General features: G+C 36.4%; 1 protein-coding gene across 1 annotated transcript in view; it reads right to left on the bottom strand.

Annotated features, from left to right (window-relative positions):
* Positions 1-19,083, bottom strand: part of LOC148942202 (uncharacterized) — a 138,393-nt gene extending 119,310 nt beyond the window's left edge. The window contains exon 1 of the mRNA XM_089103570.1: positions 19,030-19,083. The gene's annotated coding sequence lies outside the window, so the exon portion shown is untranslated. The remainder of the gene's footprint in view (positions 1-19,029) is intronic.
* Between the last annotated feature and the right edge of the window lie 375 nt (positions 19,084-19,458).

Raw genomic sequence — 19,458 nt, 5'->3', positions numbered from 1 at the left:
ACAGTTCATTACCACGAACACAATAAAAAAAAATAAACAGGCATTATACCCACAAGCATATGCGAGTCAAATTTCATCTTACGTATCTGATAAAATAAAAATCAAAATTAAATTGCATTTACTACTTTTCGTTTAAACTAATGTGGTTTCTATAAAAAAGTTGAAATTATCTCGTTTAAACTATTGAAGTTTCTATAAAGTTAAGTTTAAAAGCTGCTCACCAAGTTTAGCGAAATAAAAACGTCTATTTGCAGCATTCCCCTTCATCTTCCAAATTGTAAGAAGGAACTGAATGTATATCATCCCATTCTTAAGGTATTTTATACCTTATATCTTGGAAATTAAGTCTCTCTCTTCTTATCAGATTCAAAGGCTTAATACCCACAAGCATATGCGAGTCAAATTTCATCTTAAAGTGCCAACGTATCTGATAGAATAATTTAAGTCTTATGATCAATTTCATAAAACCTATAATTTTCACTTTTTTCCTTCATTAAGTATCAATTACTTCAAGAAATTAATTCCACATTTTTGCAGATAGGAGCTTGAAAATTCCGAAGTAGGGTTATTGGTTTTTAGAGTTTCGGTTACTATTGAGTCGTGTCGCTCCTTACTTACAGTTCGTTAGCACAAACACAAAAATGTTGTCACTCTGTGCGCGCACATAACCTCATCTAAATTAACCTTGAAAAAAAAATTAAACTATCTTTTTTTATCATGAACTGTTTAGCCTGTAGACCCATTCCTGAAAGTTTCATTTTCCTAACCTAACCCCTTTCCAAGATAGCCAAAAGTAGCTAAATTAACCTTAAAAAATGAAACTATCTTTTTTTATCATGAACTGTTTAGCTTGTAGACCCATTCCTGAAAGTTTCATTTTCCTAACCTAATCCCTTTCCAGGATAGCCAAAAGTACCTAAAGTAGAATTGGTAATGTTCTATCAGCTGTAAGCCACGCAAGATAGATGATAAAAGAAATTAGTCAAACAGGTCCTCTCAACGGAGGAATGGATTGCAACAGTGGTTTCTAATTAACCGAGTCAGACTCAAAACGAGCAGAAATTAACATTAGTTGGGCGCGAATTTTTTTATCATGAACTGTTTAGCCTGTAGACTCGTTCCTGAAAGTTTCATTTCCCTAACCTAACCCCTTTCCAAAATATCCAAAAGTAGCTAAACCTTAAAAAATGGAACTATCTTTTTTTATAATGAACTATTTAGCCTGTAGACACATTCCTGAAAGTTTCATTTTCCTAACCTAACCCCTTTCCAAGATAGCCAAAACTACCTAAAGTAGAATTGGTAATGTTCCATCAGGTGTAAGCCACGCAAGATAGATGATGAAAGAAACTGGTCAAACAGGTCCTCTCAAGGGAGAAATGGATTGCAAACAGTGGTTTCTAATTAACCTAGTCAGAATCAAAACGATAACAAATAAGTTTCATTTTCCTAACCTAACCCCTTTCCCATATAACCAGAAGTATCTAAAGTAGAATTGGTAATGTTCTATCAGGTGTAGGCCACGCAAGATAGATGATAAAAGAAACTAGTCAAACAGGTCCTCTCAACGGAGAAATGGATTGCAAACAGTGGTTTCTAATTAACCGAGTCAGACTCAAAACGAGCAGAAATTAACATAAGTTGGGCGCGAATTTTTTTTATCATGAAGTGTTTAGCCTGTAGACTCATTCCTGAAAGTTTCATTTTCCTAACCTAACCCCTTTCCAAGATAGCCAAAAGTAGCTAAATTAACCTTAAAAAATGAAACTATCTTTTTTTATCATGAACTGTTTAGCCTGTAGACCCATTCCTGAAAGTTTCATTTTCCTAACCTAACCCCTTTCCAAGATAGCCAAAAAGTACCTAAAGTAGAATTGGTAATGTTCTATCAGCTGTAAGCTGCGCAAGATAGATGATAAAAGAAACTAGTCAAAATATTTAATGAAGAAAAAGATGAAAATTAGAGGTTTTATTGACGTTACGTGCCTATTAATTGGAATTTAACACCTAAACGCACTTGCAAAAATCACTGCACTGGTGTTTTGGATTTGCCAATATTTAAATGTTAAGAGTGATAACATTTTTGTGTTTGTGCTAACGAACTGTAAGTAAGGAGCGACACGACTCCATAGTAACCGAAACTCTAAAAACCAATAACTCTACTTCGGAAGTTTCAAGCTCCTATCTGCAAAAATGTGGAATTAATTTCTTGAAGTAATTGATACTTAATGAAAGAAAAAGGTGAAAATTATAGGTTTTATGAAATTGATCATAAGACTTAAATTATTCTATCAGATACGTTGGCACTTTAAGATGAAATTTGACTCACATATGCTTGTGGGTATTAAGCCTTTGAATCTGATAAGAAGAGAGAGACTTAATTTCCAAGATATAAGGTATAAAATACCTTAAGAATGGGATGATATACATTCAGTTCCTTCTTACAATTTGGAAGATGAAGGGGAATGCTGCAAATAGACGTTTTTATTTCGCTAAACTTGGTGAGCAGCTTTTTAACTTAACTTTATAGAAACTTCAATAGTTTAAACGAGATAATTTCAAATTTTTTATAGAAACCACATTAGTTTAAACGAAAAGTAGTGGGTATAATGCCTGTTTATTTTTTTTTATTGTGTTCGTGGTAATGAACTGTAAGTAAGGATCGACACGGCTCAATAGTAACCGAAACTCTAAAAACCAATTATTAGCTTGCTCGCTTGCTGTTACAAAACTCCTGGTTAATACAAAATCGCGAAGACTAAAAAGTTCAACTTCGATTCTGAATTTTCTCAATGAAAATGAAATAAGTTATTGATCAATTCTATTTTCCTAAAATAATATAAAATTTTCCACTTCAATTCAGATTTTTCTCAAAGAGATGAAAAAATTTAAATTTCTTTTCAAAATATTTTCCCGGAATAATAAAATTTAAACTTCGATTCTGAATTTTCTTAATGAAAATGAAATAAGTTATTGATCAATTCTATTTTCCCAAAATAATATCAAAATTTTCCACTTCAGTTAAAAAAAAATTCTGGTTAGTCTGAAGTTGATTGTCTGAAAAGTATTTTTTGGGAGAGATACACGATTGGCTGAAACAATTTATTGTGTTCGTGGTAACGAACTGTAAGTAAGGATCGACACGGCTCAATAGTAACCGAAACTCTAAAAACCAATTAATAGCTTGCTCGCTTGCTGTTACAAAACTCCTGGTTAATACAAAAATCGCGAAGACTAAAAAGTTCAACTTCGATTCTGAATTTTCTCAATGAAAATGAAATAATTTATTGATCAATTCTATTTTCCAAAAATAATATAAAATTTTCCACTTCAATTCAGATTTTACTCAAAGAGATGAAAAAATTATAAGTTCTGTTCCAAATATTTCCACGGAAGAAGAAAAGTTCAAGTTCGATTCTGAATTTTCTTAATGAAAATGAAATAAGTTATTGATCAATTCTATTTTCCCAAAATAATATCAAAATTTTCCACTTAACTTTTAAAATCAAAATAACTGAAGGTCATTTTTATAATGAACTGTTTAGCCTGTAGACCCATTCCTGAAAGTTTCGTTTTCCTAACCTAACCCCTTTCCAAGATAGCCAAAAGTACCTAAAGTAGAATTGGTAATGTTCTATTTTTTTTAGATCGGGAGCCTAGATTGGATGATGATCATTACATAACGCATGATGGCTATTATGAAGTATGGCACTGGCGTAATCATAATTACTACCGTATACTAAGAAGGAAACTAAGTGAAGAATTCTGAAACTGGAGTTAAATTATTTCAACAGATAGACGTTAGCACTCTAAAGAGAAATTTGAGTCGCATAAGCTTGGGTTATTAAGCGTTTGAATCTGATAAGAAGAAGTTTAATTTCTTTTAATCCCCAAGATATAGATTCCTCTCCCGTATGATTTTCGTAATAATTAACCATTACCGCATATGCCTGGGGATATTAAGCGTTTGAATCTCATAAGAATGGTGTTTAATTTCTTTAAAAAAAAATTTAGTAACACATTCCACACTGTGACCAGTGTAAAAACAAATCCTCTTGATATTATTTGAAGAAATCATTACATAAAAATTCTTGTTTGAGATGTTAATATATTCAATTTCCTTCTTATATAATGTGGCTTCATTTTGAAAATTTAAATAGTATGAATATTCATTATATTAATATAACTTCAAAGATATTTGGCGTTTTTTACTGTAAATACATTAGCGTGAAGAAATCAGCGTGTGGAGTGATTTTTGACTGTGCATTTCTACTGTTGACTAGTGATCATCAAGAAGTCTTCTGTTATCACTGGCATGTTAAATAAAATATGAATAGTTAAAATGAAGAGAGGTGGCACAGTACACCATATTTTATAAACAAAATAGGTTTATATAATAGAATGATTCTTCCATCCTATAACAAAGGGAAGGATTTATCCTACGTACAGGAGGAGGTTAGAGAGATATGCTGTTTTTTGGGGTAACAGCACTGTACACAAAAGGGAATGTGCCCACTGACAAACTTTTAATCGAGAAATGCAAATCAGATATACCGTTATTCAACTTGGAAGATTTTAATTGTGAGATATTTCCGAGTAAGATACACAGCCCAGAGGAAGAGGTTTGATTTTTTAGTAAATGGGTACCAATAGATATTCCTTCTCGGAATATGTGTGTGAGATATCCTAAGAAGAAGAAGAAGAAGAACAAACAAATCCGTGATATAGATTGGAATCATACTGAGTGGATGACAAACAATGATGAATTTTTACAATAGTAATCACACTCATGAGTACACAGCGGTCTTTTTACAGACCATCAATTCTATAATCACTTCGTAACTATGGTTATATGAATCTTTTTGGCTCAACGTTGAAGCTAGCTTCAGCTGAAGCTTAGGATAGTAGCGGACATCCTACTGTAGGGCTCATTTGAATGACAATTAAAAGTTCTAGTGCCCTGTTTAAGTGACCAAAAACTGAAGGGGCAACTATGCTCCATTCAATGCTCAATTTTCTCAAAGTTACACACTCCAAATTTTTAGAAAGCCATTTTGTTCAGCATAGTCGAAATATCTAATAAGTATGTCATTGAGGATGACTTAATCCCCCACAGTCTCCAGGGGAACGGACTGCAGGTTATGAACTTTGCCCATTGTTTACATATAGTTTTCGTTATTGGGAAGTTCAGGGCTGACTATTTCTGATGGGAGAGGGGGTCGATTTCCTTCTGGCAATCGACCCATCTCCCCCAAAACACATTTCAGTCATTTCTTGTTAAAAAAAAATTATTTCAACTCATCCACACGGGTTTTTCGCTAGCAACTCGCCCTCCACTATAACTTCGCTAATACATCCTTTTCTTGTTAAAAAATTTTTATTTCAACTCATTCACACTGGTTTTTCCACATTTGAACCAGAGAATGGACCTAACTTTCACATTTGAACGAGATAATTGTATTTTGCATAATTTTCTTACAGGAAACGAGTTTATGGTCAAAAAACCCTTATTAGCTCAGATTCTACATAAAGTTTATTTTTCGATCCATACCTGGACTTAAGTTTCACCTATGAACCAACAAATTGTATTTTCCATAATTTTCTTACAAAAAACCAGAGTTTACGATCAAAAACCCTTATTAGCTTAGATTTTTCACTAGCAACTCGCCCTCCACTTTAACTTCGTTAATGCATCCTTCTGCCAATCAACCCATCTCCCCCAAAACACTTTTCAGCCATTTCTTGTTAAAAATTTTTATTTCAACTCATCCACACGGGGTTTTCGCTTACTTGTGTATTATACAGACCACATCGGAGAGCTAAAGCTAGGTCAAGTCACAATGCCATTCTATATTATTTATATCCTCATTAAGGACATTCAGAGCAGAGTTACACAAATGGAATACCATTTTTGCAAATTGAGTTAGTTTTACGCGAACGATAAAAGTTTTGGCAAATCGAGATAGCTTTACGCAAATGAAATACCATTGATAAAACATAATGAAAATTGGGATGCAGTGTACGGACATTATATCGGGTTTTTTAACTGAGTACATTATAGCTAGCCAAGTTTTTAAAAAAACCGACCAATCAAGTTATCATATGGACTAACCTCCAAGCTTTCTTTAACTGTTTAACACACAAAAATGGGTGTCATAATAGAAAACCTACCTGCCAACCCATGTATAGTTCATAGTAATAGGTCACTGGCCCGTGGTAAGGCATATTACGCAATCAGAGTCAGTGGTAATTGGGCGCTTACTACTATCCCCCCCCCCTTAAATTTCATCTTCCGATGGAATTTTAAGAGAAGAAGCGCGTGGTTTAGAAGGATAGAGGATGCGTCAACACAATTTTCACTTTTAGATTAATATAATAATTGATGACCGTCTGAGTCACCAGACCTCTTTAGTTTTTAGTTTCGTAGATTATGAGCAAGCGTTTGATTCAATCAACAGAACAGCTTTATCGAAAGTCCTATCTTTGTATGGTATATTAGATAAATACATTGTAGTGATTAGTGCTATGTACTGTGTTATGGATACGCATTGCTGCGGTAAAAGTAGGAAATGAGGTAAGCAGCTGGTTTCGTGTTGAATCAGGAGTTAAGCAAGGTTGGGTTTTACCCCCATTTATATAGATGATGGGTTTTCACAGTTGAAAAAAGTTTGAAAGAACAGGAAGATAAGTCAACGAACAAAGATTATAATATTGGAAGCTACACTGATAACAGTGGTCAAGTATGTTTTTGGAACGTCGGCTCATCGAAAGACAGAGGATTTATTACATATTTTTCAGAGGAATTGTCTGCGGATTGTTTTGCTTAACCGTCTGATAGTCCGAATTTCAAATCGTGAGCTGTACAAAAAAAGAAATGTGGTTCTATCCTGCTTCGTAAGGAATGATTTAAGGGAAACTAGAACTTCTTGGGATGGTGTAACGAGAGATCTTTTAACAGATTGAGATGGAGGAGGAACGTACGTAGCTGTATTGGCCTCAAGCAGCTTCGCACTGCAGTAAGTTGTTAGCAGTAGTACTAGTCTTATCTGTTGAATTGTATCTGGCAAAAAAAAACACAATACGAGCGGTTGCACAGCTCAATGATGAGGGAAATCCTAACTTCTTTTGAGAGCCATCGCTCTAGCTTGCATTGCCTGTAGTAAAGAGTCAAAAGCCGTCCATGTCTTAATTATTTATGTTTCCCTCCGGACCGTATAGAGAGGGGGTCGTGAAAACTATGAAAAGGGTTCATTCGATTGGAAATCGAAAGTTATAGTACCCTTGTAAGATTAAGGAGCGACGAGGTACACGAGCCCTCCTCCCACGCCCATTTTAGTTGCTCTCCTCCCAAAGGCATCCCGTAAACTTGAGAAATTAATTTTGTTAAAAAAAAATCTAAAGGTCAAATTATTCAAGTTGCCTATTGTTTACATATGAGGTTTGTTACCGGGAAAAGGGGGGGGGGCATGTTTGACCCTGGGTCTCCAAAAAGGCCCAGGGTATAAATGTAAAACTTTCAGAAAATTTTAAGGGAGATATTGAACAAATAAAAACACACCATGCGCATGCTGGCTGTCAAAAGGGAGAGTCAGCAATATCTCAAGGAACGGTTAAGCTAAATTATGTAATTTACATAGCATTTATCATTGGCAAAGACGGGTATATTTGATCCTCGGAACGTCCGAAGGAACTGTGAGGTGGATGTTGAACTAAATCAAAAGAGACTATTCGCATCCAAGTCATTAAAAGGTTGTATCAGCAATACCTTAGGAACCGCTAAGAGTATTAACATGAAACTTTCAGGTCTACTACTGTTACTACTGCTCCGACTACTTGAGATTGCAACTGCTAGCGACTGCAACTACTTGTAACGGCGAATACTTACGAATGCAACTATTTGTGACTGGGACTACTTGCGCCGGCGAGCACTTGTGACTGCGACTATTGGTGCTGTGACCATAACTATTTGCAACTGTTACTCCGACACAGGCCCGATGCTATATTTGCGACAATATTTCTAAAGTGCTTCTGTTATTTCTATTTGTAAATTTTAATTGGAAAAATAAATAGCTGTTTAAAGCGAAAAATTATTGCATTCCCGAGGCTTCTTTCTAGTAAATGATCAATCTGATCAACATGCGACCACCTCATTCGGGGGTATTGCCTATTGTGAATTCTGACTTGGAGTCAACGCAACGAGACAAGTTAACTTCTACTAAACCAATTAAAGGTAAGATTAAGGCAGATAAAACCTTTCTGACATGCTTTGATATACTGCATTAGATTAGATATAATCCAACAATATACCAAACCATCTTTGGGATCCCAAGTTAATCAAAGACTGAAGCGTTCTAGAATCAGAGAAAGTGCCATAGGGCTGTCTAAGTAAAGAGTCATATGCATGCAGTGTATTGTTGTTTGTTTTTTTCTTACTTCTTTCTCGGTCACATCGTACGGAGTGGATAGTAAGGGTACATCCCACTGAAAATTCATGGTTACGGAGATCTTTTTGAGGGTCGAAAGTGATAATTCAGATGTAGGAAATGAGAACAGTAGCTGGTTTTGTATTAAATTAGAAGTTAAGCAGAGTTGTGTTCTATCCCCATTTATATGGATCATTTTGATAGACTTTGTCTTAAAGAGCACAGGAAATGCAATAGAAGAATAGGGACTCAAATGGAAAAAAAAACTTTCTCAGATTTGAATTGACATGATGATCTAAGCATCCTAGATGAAAGTGTGAGCAAAATTAATAAATTTTTAGAGATTTTACGAATTCAGGGTGCTAGAATAGTTTTAAAAATTAATCCTAAGAAGACTAAATCGCTAAGGCTAGGATTAAGTGAAGTGGAAAAGGTGATGTTGGGTAACGAAAAGATCGATCAAGTGAAGCATGGGCGCTAAAGAAAGATTCAAGAGAAATGAGAACTACCTGAGAGGGTGTAAAGAGGGAGGCTTTGAATGTATGATGTGTATGATAGAGGTAAAATGTGCCCAGTTGTCTTGGCCTCAGGCGGCTTGGTGCTGCAGTGAGTTGTTAATAGTATTCGTAGTAGTAAAAGTGATTATTGTAGGGCTACCAGTCCCTCTCCTACCTTTTTTGCTGCACAACCCTTCTGTGGTAAGGAAAATTGCCTTAAAAGGTTAACTATTTTGCAATCAGAATTTTATTTTGATTCCAAATGATGTGTACTTTATATGAAGTATTGGATCCATAATTATATTCTGTGACGGCAGATGCGAGACCCAGAGCTTTGCAGTCTGATAAGGTTGCAATCTTGATCCACCCTATCAGTTCGGAAGGGATATATATAGAGAGAGAGTACTAAATGTTAGCGAGGTAAATGATAAAACCGGGGAGGACATGGCGGAAAGTATAACAGGGAAACTGTTTAAGAGAGAAATTCTTCCGAGTAAACAAGCTTTTTAGTTTAACGACTCCACAAGTACAATCTCTTGTACGCTTAAAGGAGTCGAGCAGAAACTGTCGGAACTCCTCATTCGCCATGTGACTTATATTCGCCATGAGATCTGCCGCGCCTAAATCTTGAAGACGTATCACGAACGGGGTGGACTGAAAGGTCTTAAACCATACAAGCAGTAGTTACTGCGTTTGAAGCAATAGTCTCAGCTTTTGACGAAGTGAAAGAAACAGAACGGCAATAAAAAGGTGAAAACAAAAGCCAGTGGCGTTCTAAAGAAGATTCTTGCTTTCAACTTTATTTTCTGCCCTTGTATAATGTATAGGGCTAACATTCAAACATAAAAACCCGAAAAAAGGAGATGAACATCATCGACGCAATCCAAGATACTTGAAGCAATGAAGAAAGTAGTGGAAACAGTATCTGTGGCAAAATCAACAATTTAATTAACAGTGGAGCGCAGTTTTCCACAAGGAAACAGGTCGATTTCGTCAGAAACTATTGGCGGGAACTGGGAACATCTTGTTTTGACAACCGAACTCAAAGTGAAGCCGAGCTCTCACCGCAGTAGTTATACAGACACCTTTTAGGAATTTTGCTTGATATGTTGTGTACGAACATCAAATATAACCTCAGAGCTTGCTTTTCCAATTTTCAGCCATTTTGCTCCTTTCTTCAGTCTTCTTCAAAAAAAAGCACCTCTGCAGCAGATATTCATCTAGAAGTTACGGTTTTCCCAAACCGGGAAAAACCTCCCAGGAACGCTAGGCCTACTGCTCTTAGAGAAGGGTTTCAGTTTTTCAAGGCGCTATTTGCTTCAGAGAAATCCTAAATGAAGAATATCGCTGGCAACATCAAACTCAAGTATATAAAGAACTGGCTGAGAACTACTATGCTTGATTCTTGACTAGATACCCTGATGTTTTTGGAGAGGAAAAAACGACCTCATCGATGCTATTGACCTAAACAAGATAGTCCAGCAATGGCTCGTTTTGAACAAGAGGCGAATCCAGATCTAATGTGTTCTTAATTATACGTTTGCGTTTATCTATTCCATTTTCATTACTACCCCTTCTTTGTAAAAGTTTGTCGGTTTTTTCTGTTTTATGGTTTCGGTGGCTAGGTATTAACATCAACAATAGCTTGTTTTCCTTGATTTCGGAACTGGTAATTCTTTGGTGCACATTTCGTAAGTTTTTTTTTGGTTTTCCTTAGTTTTGTGCAATATATTGTTTGAGATTTTGCATTTTTTTTTCACCCGGTTTGGACTCTGCTTTAACACCATGCTGTATAGTATATCAATTATCGTCTAATCCCACCACTTCGTGATCTTGAATGTGTTTTTTTTTCTTTTGTGTAGTATTCTGTTCAGTGTCTTCTAATGTTAATTCTTCACTGATCATTCCGTTATATTTCTGGTTTTTCCGAAATTTTGTTTAATATTTTGGTGATTTTTTTCTGTCCTCTGCTAAAATGCCATACTGCATAGTGGACAATGACTTGGGCGCAGGAGGGGTCAGGGCCCAACCCCTTAAAATCCTAGGTCTCTCCGTATTTCTGAGCAGTTTTTATTCAAATTATGCAGAAATAGTCAAACTAAAACAAAACACTTAAAAGGTGTGAAATGTCGGTTTACAATAAAACAATCAAAAAATGTCAATACTGATTAATACCGCTTCAGACCCAGAATTTTAGTTGAACTACAGTCAACTTTAGGAATTTTGCCCTCCGCAGTCACAGCAGCTCTGATCATTTTACACTCAAATTCTAGCTGACTTACCACAACTCTCGTCATTGAGTAAATTCAGCGCGTAGTCACTGGATGCTGGAATTTTACTTATTGATTTTTGAACTTTAGACGAAAATCAAACAGTTTGTGGTAAAAGACTGTAAGTAAGAAGCGACCCGGCTCAATAGTAACCGAAACTGTAAAAAACGGAATTTTTATACCAGTAGATACATCGAAACACTCGGTTTTTTATGCTGATTTCAAATAGATAAGTTTCATCAAATTTAGTCTAACCCATCAAAAGTTACGAGCCTGGAAAAATTTGCCTTATTTTCGAAAAAAGGGGGGAAACCCCTAAAACTGATAGAATCTTAATGAAAATCAAACTATCAGATGCAGCATAACAGAAAACCCTACTGTAGATGTTTCAAGCTCCTACATGCCAAAAAGCCGCTATACTAAAAACCAATTTTATTATAAATATTTTCTTTTGTACTTATTATTGAAAATAAACCTTAAAATTATAATAAAATTTATAACTGATGGGCTTTCAGCAATTAATCTAATTATACATCAAACATTCAGTTTAATTTATTAGTTCTTTTTAAAGTTGTTAAAGACGAATATAGTTTCACTACAAACAAGAATTTGGATACTGCCCCCTTCCTTAACTGTAAATAAGAACCAATAGCCTACTGCGTCATTGGTGCTTCAATGAAAACGAATTATATTACAAATATTTTATTTTCCAGTTCTTACAGCATTGAAAATAAAAATAAAATTACAGTAAAATAAATTCTTGAACTGATGGATCTTTCAACAATTAATATCATTATACATCAAATATTTAATTTGATTTTGTTTATACTTTCCAAGATTGTTCAAGGCGCATATAGTTTTCAGTATAGTGCCAATAATGCAGTAGGTTTTATATTTTTACAGCTAGAGAAGGAGGCAATACCCAAACTCTTGTTTGTAGTGATTTTTGTTCGTTTTAAGCTTGATTTGAGATACAGTTTCAGTTTTGTTCATTTAAAATTTATTTGATCATTTACATTAATATCTTCTGTATGTTTGTTTGCATTGATTTTTTATTTAGTTTCTGTTCGTATTAAGTTTCATTTATACTTCAATAGCAAAACATTTTTTTCCGTGTTAAGCTGATTTTCATATCCAATCTAAGCATTACTCGCTTTAAGATCTATTTATTCATTTACATTATTACTTGTTGTGTGTTTTTTGCTATGATTGTTTATTTAATTTCTGTTCGTTTTGGGTTTCATTTATTCTTTAATAGTAATTTCTGGTCGTTTTGAGTTTTAATTTTAACATGTATTTGTATCTCCTGATCTTAAGTTTAAAATGGCCTTTACTTTTCTTTGAAAAACTTATTTTTCGGAGTTTTTTTTAATAAATTTTTGTTCGTTTTTGATTGCAAAAAGTTTCAAGTTTTCAAAAATTCCTTATTTCAAAATCAAACATTTAAAAAAAAAGATCAAATGTTCATCTAAGTATCAAAACTGGTATCAAAGTAACAATATCAAAGTGAAAAAATAGGTTTGTGTAAACCTCGGAGTTTTAATTATCTAATGTTTGAATTATTTTTAACAAAATGGCTATCTCAAAATGTTTATCGGATGGTTTTGGGGAAAAGGGGAATGGGGGGGGGGCTAATTGCCCTTCGGTCTCTTTTGACTCGTTAAAAGTGAACTAGAACTTTCTATTTTCAATCAAATGAGCCCTGTCAGAAGTTTATACAAGCATCCCTTCTATAAGAACCGTATATACCCCCAGAGTATAGCTTACAACGCCTGCCCCTGGGCCCTGGGAGGTAGTGTTGACCCCGGAGTTTTAATATCTGATGCTCAAACCATTTTTAACAAAATAGTCACCTCAAATGTTTATCAGATGGGTTTATCCATCCAATAAACCCAAAGGTATGGAAAGCGGGAGGGGCTAGTTGCCCTCCCATCTTTTTTTACTCTGAGAAAATTAACAAGAACTTTTAATTTCCATTCAAATGAGCCCTCTCTGAAGTTTATACGAGCATTCCTTTCATAAGAATCATAGACGGGCCTAGGACACAGCTTACAATGCCTGCCCCCGGGACCTGGGTGGTTGTGTCAACACCGGAGTTTTTGTTATCTGACCTTTGAAATATTTTAAAAATGGCTATTTCAAAATTTGTCTCAGATGGGTTTGGGGAAAATAGGGCGTGAGGGGGGGGCAGGGGCCCTCCAATCTCTCTTGACTCTTAGAAATTGAACTAGAACTTCCAATTTCTATTCAAATCAACCCTCTCTGAAGTTTATACGAGCATACCTTCCATAAGAACCATATATGCCCCCATTGCCTAACTTGAACTATTTTTAGTTCAAGTTATGCCTTGTTTGTCTAGTTAGTAACTAGAACTATTCTTAACAAAATGTGCATCTCAAAATTTTTATCTGATTCATTTGTGGAATAGGGGCGGGTAGGGCTAGCTACCCTCCGATCACTTTAAATTTGTAAAAAGTGAACTAGAACTTTCAATTGCCAATCAAATGAGCCCTCTTTGAAGTTTATACGAGCACCCCTTCCATAAGAACCTTATATGTCCCCAGGTCATAACTTACAACGCCTGTCCCCGGGCCCTGGGAGGTTGTGTCGACATCAGAATTTTGTTATCTAACCTTTGAACTATTTTTAACAAAACGGCTATCTCAAAAATTTTATCTGATGCAATGGCTACCTCAAATTTTCTATCGGATATATTTGGTGAAAAAGGGCTCGGGGGGTGGGCTAGTTGCCCTCCCATCACCTTTGACTCTTAAAAAGAGCAATAAAACTCTCAATTTACAATCAAATGAGCCCCCTTTGAAGTTTATACGACGACCCCTTCTATATGAAGTGCCTCTGGGAAAAAAATAAATGGAGTGTAGGGGGGACTAGCTACCCTCCGATCGCTTTTTACCCTTAAAAAATGAACTAAAAATTCCAACTTCCAATCAGACGAGCCTTATCTGAAGTTTATACGAGCATCCCTTCCATAACAACAATATATGCCCCTAGGGTATAACTTAAAACGCCAACCCCGGTCCCTGGGGGGCTGTGTCGACACCGGAGTTTTATTTTCTGAACTTAAAACCATTTTTAACAATTTTTAACAATATGTCTGTCTCAAAATTTTTATCTGATGCATTTAGGGCGTGGTGGGGGGGGGGGGGGCTAGTTGCCCTCTGATCTCTTTTGACTCTTAAAAATTGAACGAGAACTTTCAATTTCCAATCAAAAAGCCCTCTCCGAAGTCTATACGAGCATCCCTTCCATAAAAACCATATATGCCCTCAGAGTATTACTTACAACACCTGCCTCCGGACCTTGGGGGGTTGCGTCGACACGGGAGTTTTTTTTATCTTACCTTTGAACTATTTTTAATGAAATAGTTTAAAAATTTTATCGGATGGGCTTGGGGAAAAAAGGGTGTGGGGGGGGGCTAGTCACCCTCGGATATCTTTTGACTCTTAAAAAGTGAACTAGAACTTTCAATTTCCAATCAAATAAGCCCTCTATGAAGTTTATACCAGCATCCCTTTCAAAAGAACCATAAATGCCTTTAGGGCATGTATGGCCCCTGGGGGGGTGTACTGACATCTGAGTTTTTCTTGTCCAACCTTTGAACTATTTTTTTTTAACAAAATGTCGTATCTCAAAATTTTCATCAGATGGGTCGGAAAAAGAGGCGCGGGGGGATTAGTTGCCCTCGGATCTTTTTTGAATATTAAAAAGTGAACTCGAACATTCAATTTCCAAACAAATGAGCCCTCTCTGAAGTGTGTACGAGCATCCCTTTCATAAGAACCATATGTGCCCCACGGCATAACTTCCAACGCCTGTTCCCGGGCCCTGGGGGGCTGTGACGATATCTGAGTATTCATTATCTGACTTTTGAGCAATTTTTAACTTAAGGGCTATCTCAAAAATTTTATCGGATGCATTCGGGAAAAAAAGGGCATTGAGAGGGGGGGACTAGTTGCCCTCCAATCTCTTTCGAATCTCAAAAACTGAACTAGACCTTTCAATTTCCAATCAAATGAGCCCTTTCTGAAGTTTTTATGCGCATCCCTTGCATAAGAACCATATATTCCCCCAGGGCATAACTTACAGCGCCTGCCCTCGGGCCCTGGGGGGGGGGGGCGGAGTCGACCCTGGGGTTTTTGTAATATGGTCTTTAAACTATTTTTTTAATGGTTATCTCAAAGTTCTTATCGGATGGGTTTGAGGAAAAAAGGGCGTGCAGGGGGGGGGGAGGAGCTAGGTGCCCTCCAATCTCTTTTTACTCTTAAAAAGTGAACTAGAACTCTCAATTTCTAATCAAATGAACCCTCTTTGAAGTTTATACGAGCATCCCTTCTATAAGAACCATATATGCCCCCAGGGCATAAGTCACAACGCCTGCCCCCGGGGATTGCGTCTACACCGGAGTTTTTGTCATATAATCTTTGAACTATGATTAACAAAATAGCTATCTCAAAATTGCTATCGGATACATTTAGGAAAAAGGGCATTAGGGGGGGGGGCTGGTTACCCTCCGATATCTTTTGACGCTTAAAAAGTGAACTAGAACTTTCAATTTTGAATCAAATGAGCCCTCTCTGAAGTTTATACGAGCATTTCTTCCATGAGAACCTTATATGGCTCCAGGACATAATTTACAACCCTTGCCCAGAGGGCTGTGGCGGGGGGGGGGGGTGTCATTCTCAAAGACCAAATTTCCAGAATTTGCAACTACGTTGAACAAAATGGCTATCTCAATATTTTAATTGGATGTGTTTGGGGAAAAGGTGGGCGTGACAGGAGGGTTAGTTGCCCTCTAATCACTTTCGACCATTAAAAAGGGCATTTGCCCTTTGAAATTCTAATCGAATAAGCCCTCTTTGAAGTTTCTACGACAAAGCTTTCTATAAAAACCATATATGCCCCCGGGGCATAACTTACAACCCTTGCCCTGAGGGCTGTGGGGGAGTGTCGTCCTCAAAAACATAATTTCTATATGAAAATCAACTACGTAGAAAAAAAGGCTGTCTCAAAGTTTTAATTGGATGTGTTTGGGGAAATGGTGGGCGTAGAAGGGGTGTTAGTTGCCTTTTAATCACTTTTGACCCTTAAAAAGGGCACTTGAGCTCTTGATTTCCAATCGAATGAGCCCCCTTGGAATTTTATACGACGACCCCTTCCATATGAAGTGCCTCTGGGAAAAATAAATAAATAATAAAACATTGGAACCGTATGGCTTTTACTGTAGGCAACGCTATAGTTTTGCCTCTGATATAGTATTGGTTATTGGAAGTATACAGACATTTTCAGGAGATTTTTTTCTGGTGGGGGGGATCGGAGGAGGGGGTTACGTGGGAGGATCTTTCCATAGAGGATGTTTCCATGGCGGCGTCCCCTTCTATGAAGGGGACGCCGGATCTCCCTGCATTATTTAAAAAACGATCAGAAATTAAATTTAAAAAAAACAAGTTTTTCAACTGAAAGTACTGAGCAACATTAAAAGTTAAAACGAACAAAAATTATTACGTATATGGGGGGTTTTTTCCCTAGTCAATACCTTGTTCTTTACGCTACAGTTTTTTTAGTACTTTCAAAAGAACTATCTATTCTAATTAAACGGCCTTTAGAAGCTTTAAAATACATTCCTCTGCCCTAATTTAGGTCAACAATGTCATTCCAGTCCATCACCTTTCTCAGATGGCGAGTATTCCGTAAACCAAAGTTTTACATAATTTTTAAGGGTAGGGGGGGACAAGTCTGGAAATGGAACAAAAGTAAGGGAAAGTATTTATTTGCCAGAGAGCTATTAAATTTTGGTATCCTTCCGCCAAGATTCCGATTCTGAACTAAGCGCTTTAATAACAAAAGAGTAGAGCCATTCAATTCCCCATTTAGCACTTCCAAATTTAATAGCATCTATCGTTATTGTCCCATCCCCCTTATTGGGCCAGATATAGGCTGCATAGAGCAATATAATATAGCTCCAGGTTATACAAAAAACTTAGCTTTTCTGCTGGTTTGCTCATTCATTACTCATCAACGGTTGGATCCTAATGTAGAAAAAATACGAGTTGATTAGCAAAGTTCTGTAAATAGGCTAAGGCTCTATCCAGCTCAATTAGGGGTTAAGGGAGTATTGCAGAGACTCAATTGTTAGGATAATGGCTATTACACTTGGGAATAGTGTTGATGGGGATTCGAGCAGAACTAATGTTTTGTTATTATAGTGCTTAGTCCAGAATATGATGGCACAAGAGGTACTCCTCTCAAATACATGACGTATACGATAAGTGAAGTTTGGTTAATACTAATGAAATAAAACAAAATAGGATGAAATTATAATAGTTTATGAACAAATTTGGGCTATAAATTTGCACATTAGGGGGAGTAAAGCATAGCATATATTAAATATGTAACCTAACCTAGCTACCTTTCAGTCCCCCTAAACCCCCAAAAACTAAAGCTTAAATCTTTGTCACGGACTCATCAATATCTCACTATGCAGTGGAAAACTGTTTATCAATACCGGCCTTGAGATTTCAATGCGGTCTTTCTTTCGTGTGTCCTGTATTTCAGAAGAGTACCGCGCAAGATTACCCAAATTGGTCCCCGTTCAGTTTAATTATTTATATTCACGTTCAACCTTTAGTGTGGGAGGGGATACCCGATTGGACCTCCCGCTCCCACGTAGTCCCACGGGCATTCATACAAACAAGGCAAGTTTTCACCAAATTGGATAACTGTCAGCATGAAATATATTCTCATCTGTTGAAACCATCTGCAACCGGAGCGGTTGTACAGCCCAATGATGAAAGAGGGGTTACTAACTTCTTTTCAAAAAGAAGCACCGAATGTTTATTGGAATGGGACCTGAGTGTTAGAGAAAGGAATTTCAATAGTAAAAGAAATAAATGTATTAATTTTACTCTGGATTAGTATTAGTTCCGAAAGACAGAACAGTTTCTAACGGAATGTGTTGTATGTTTTATAGAGGAACTTTCTACAGATTATTTAGGGCACCCCTCCGAATGACAGAATTTCAAACAGTAAGGAGTACGGAACATATGGTTCTATCCAGATTTCTATGGTTATAATGAAAGAAAGGTTACAATACACAGGTTCTGTGGATGAAGGATGCCAGATGGCCAAAGATCGACCTTTTCGACCAACCATTTTCGTAAGGACGGGTTGGTACTCCTGTATTAAAGGCACTCTTTTATATACTGCTAGTTTGGTTAATGCTAATGAAATAAAATAAAATAGGATGCATATTAATAGTTTAGAAACAAATTTGGGCTATATATTTGCACATTAGGGGGGGGAGGTAAAGCATAGTACATATTATTACGTAACCTAACCTAGGTACCTTTCCCTTCCCCCTAAACCCCAAAAAACAACAGTTTAAATATCGTATACGCAATGAAAACCATCCTATACATTGTATTACCCTATAGCGGTGTCTTAAATTAACCCGTCAAAACCAGTTTTTTCGTGACTGGTTTCCCTTACCGTATATAAGAAGAGTGCGTTGAATACAGGAGTACCGACGGGTTTAAGTAAAATTGGACCTTCTTGGGAGGGTATAAAGAGGGAGGCTATGAATAAATTGGGATGCAGAAGGAGTGAGTATAGATGTGTTGGCCAAGGGCAGCTTAGTGCAACAGTGAGTTGTCAGAAGAAGAATAATATTAGTATTTCATTTCTTTGCATAACCTGACTTCTTACGAAGTTGAAAAATCTTTATGCCAGGCAAATGAGAATTTCACGAATGATTCACAGTGAAATTACAATCCATGTAGGTAAGCGCTTTTGCCCTTTTGAAGGAAATTAAAATCTACTTACTAGTTCCTTAAATCAATAAAGCCTTAAAACAATCTTATTCGTCAGACTATTAACATCTTGTCATTCACTCACGGAAGTAAATTTAAGACTGAACATCCCTGATGAAAAGAATGCAAATACCCGTACCCGTTGCGCCTACAGGAATATGGCACGATGCCAAAACTTCAAAGAATAATTATTCCTTACAAATTAGTCATTGCTGATATAATAGAAAAATGATTTGTTTGTGGGTATTCGTTTAGGTAAAATGACGGTAATTTTGATGCAAGTTTCCTATCGCGAATTAAACACTAATTCTTTCTATTCAGAAAATTTCTATATTGTTCGCTTACAGTGTAAGTGTAAAGGCATCCCAGCTCCCCTTCAAATACTTGGGTATTACCTCAAGCAGTAAACAAAGTTTTTCTGATTTTGTTGTGTTTTATTGTT

The sequence above is a fragment of the Artemia sp. Qi Xiang Cuo genome, chromosome 17, assembly GCF_049724085.1.
Source record: "Artemia sp. Qi Xiang Cuo chromosome 17, ASM4972408v1, whole genome shotgun sequence".
NCBI classification, from domain to species: domain Eukaryota; kingdom Metazoa; phylum Arthropoda; class Branchiopoda; order Anostraca; family Artemiidae; genus Artemia; species Artemia sp. Qi Xiang Cuo.
The sequence above is the reverse complement of the archived record's forward strand: the minus strand, read 5'-3'. Positions and strand labels throughout refer to the sequence as shown.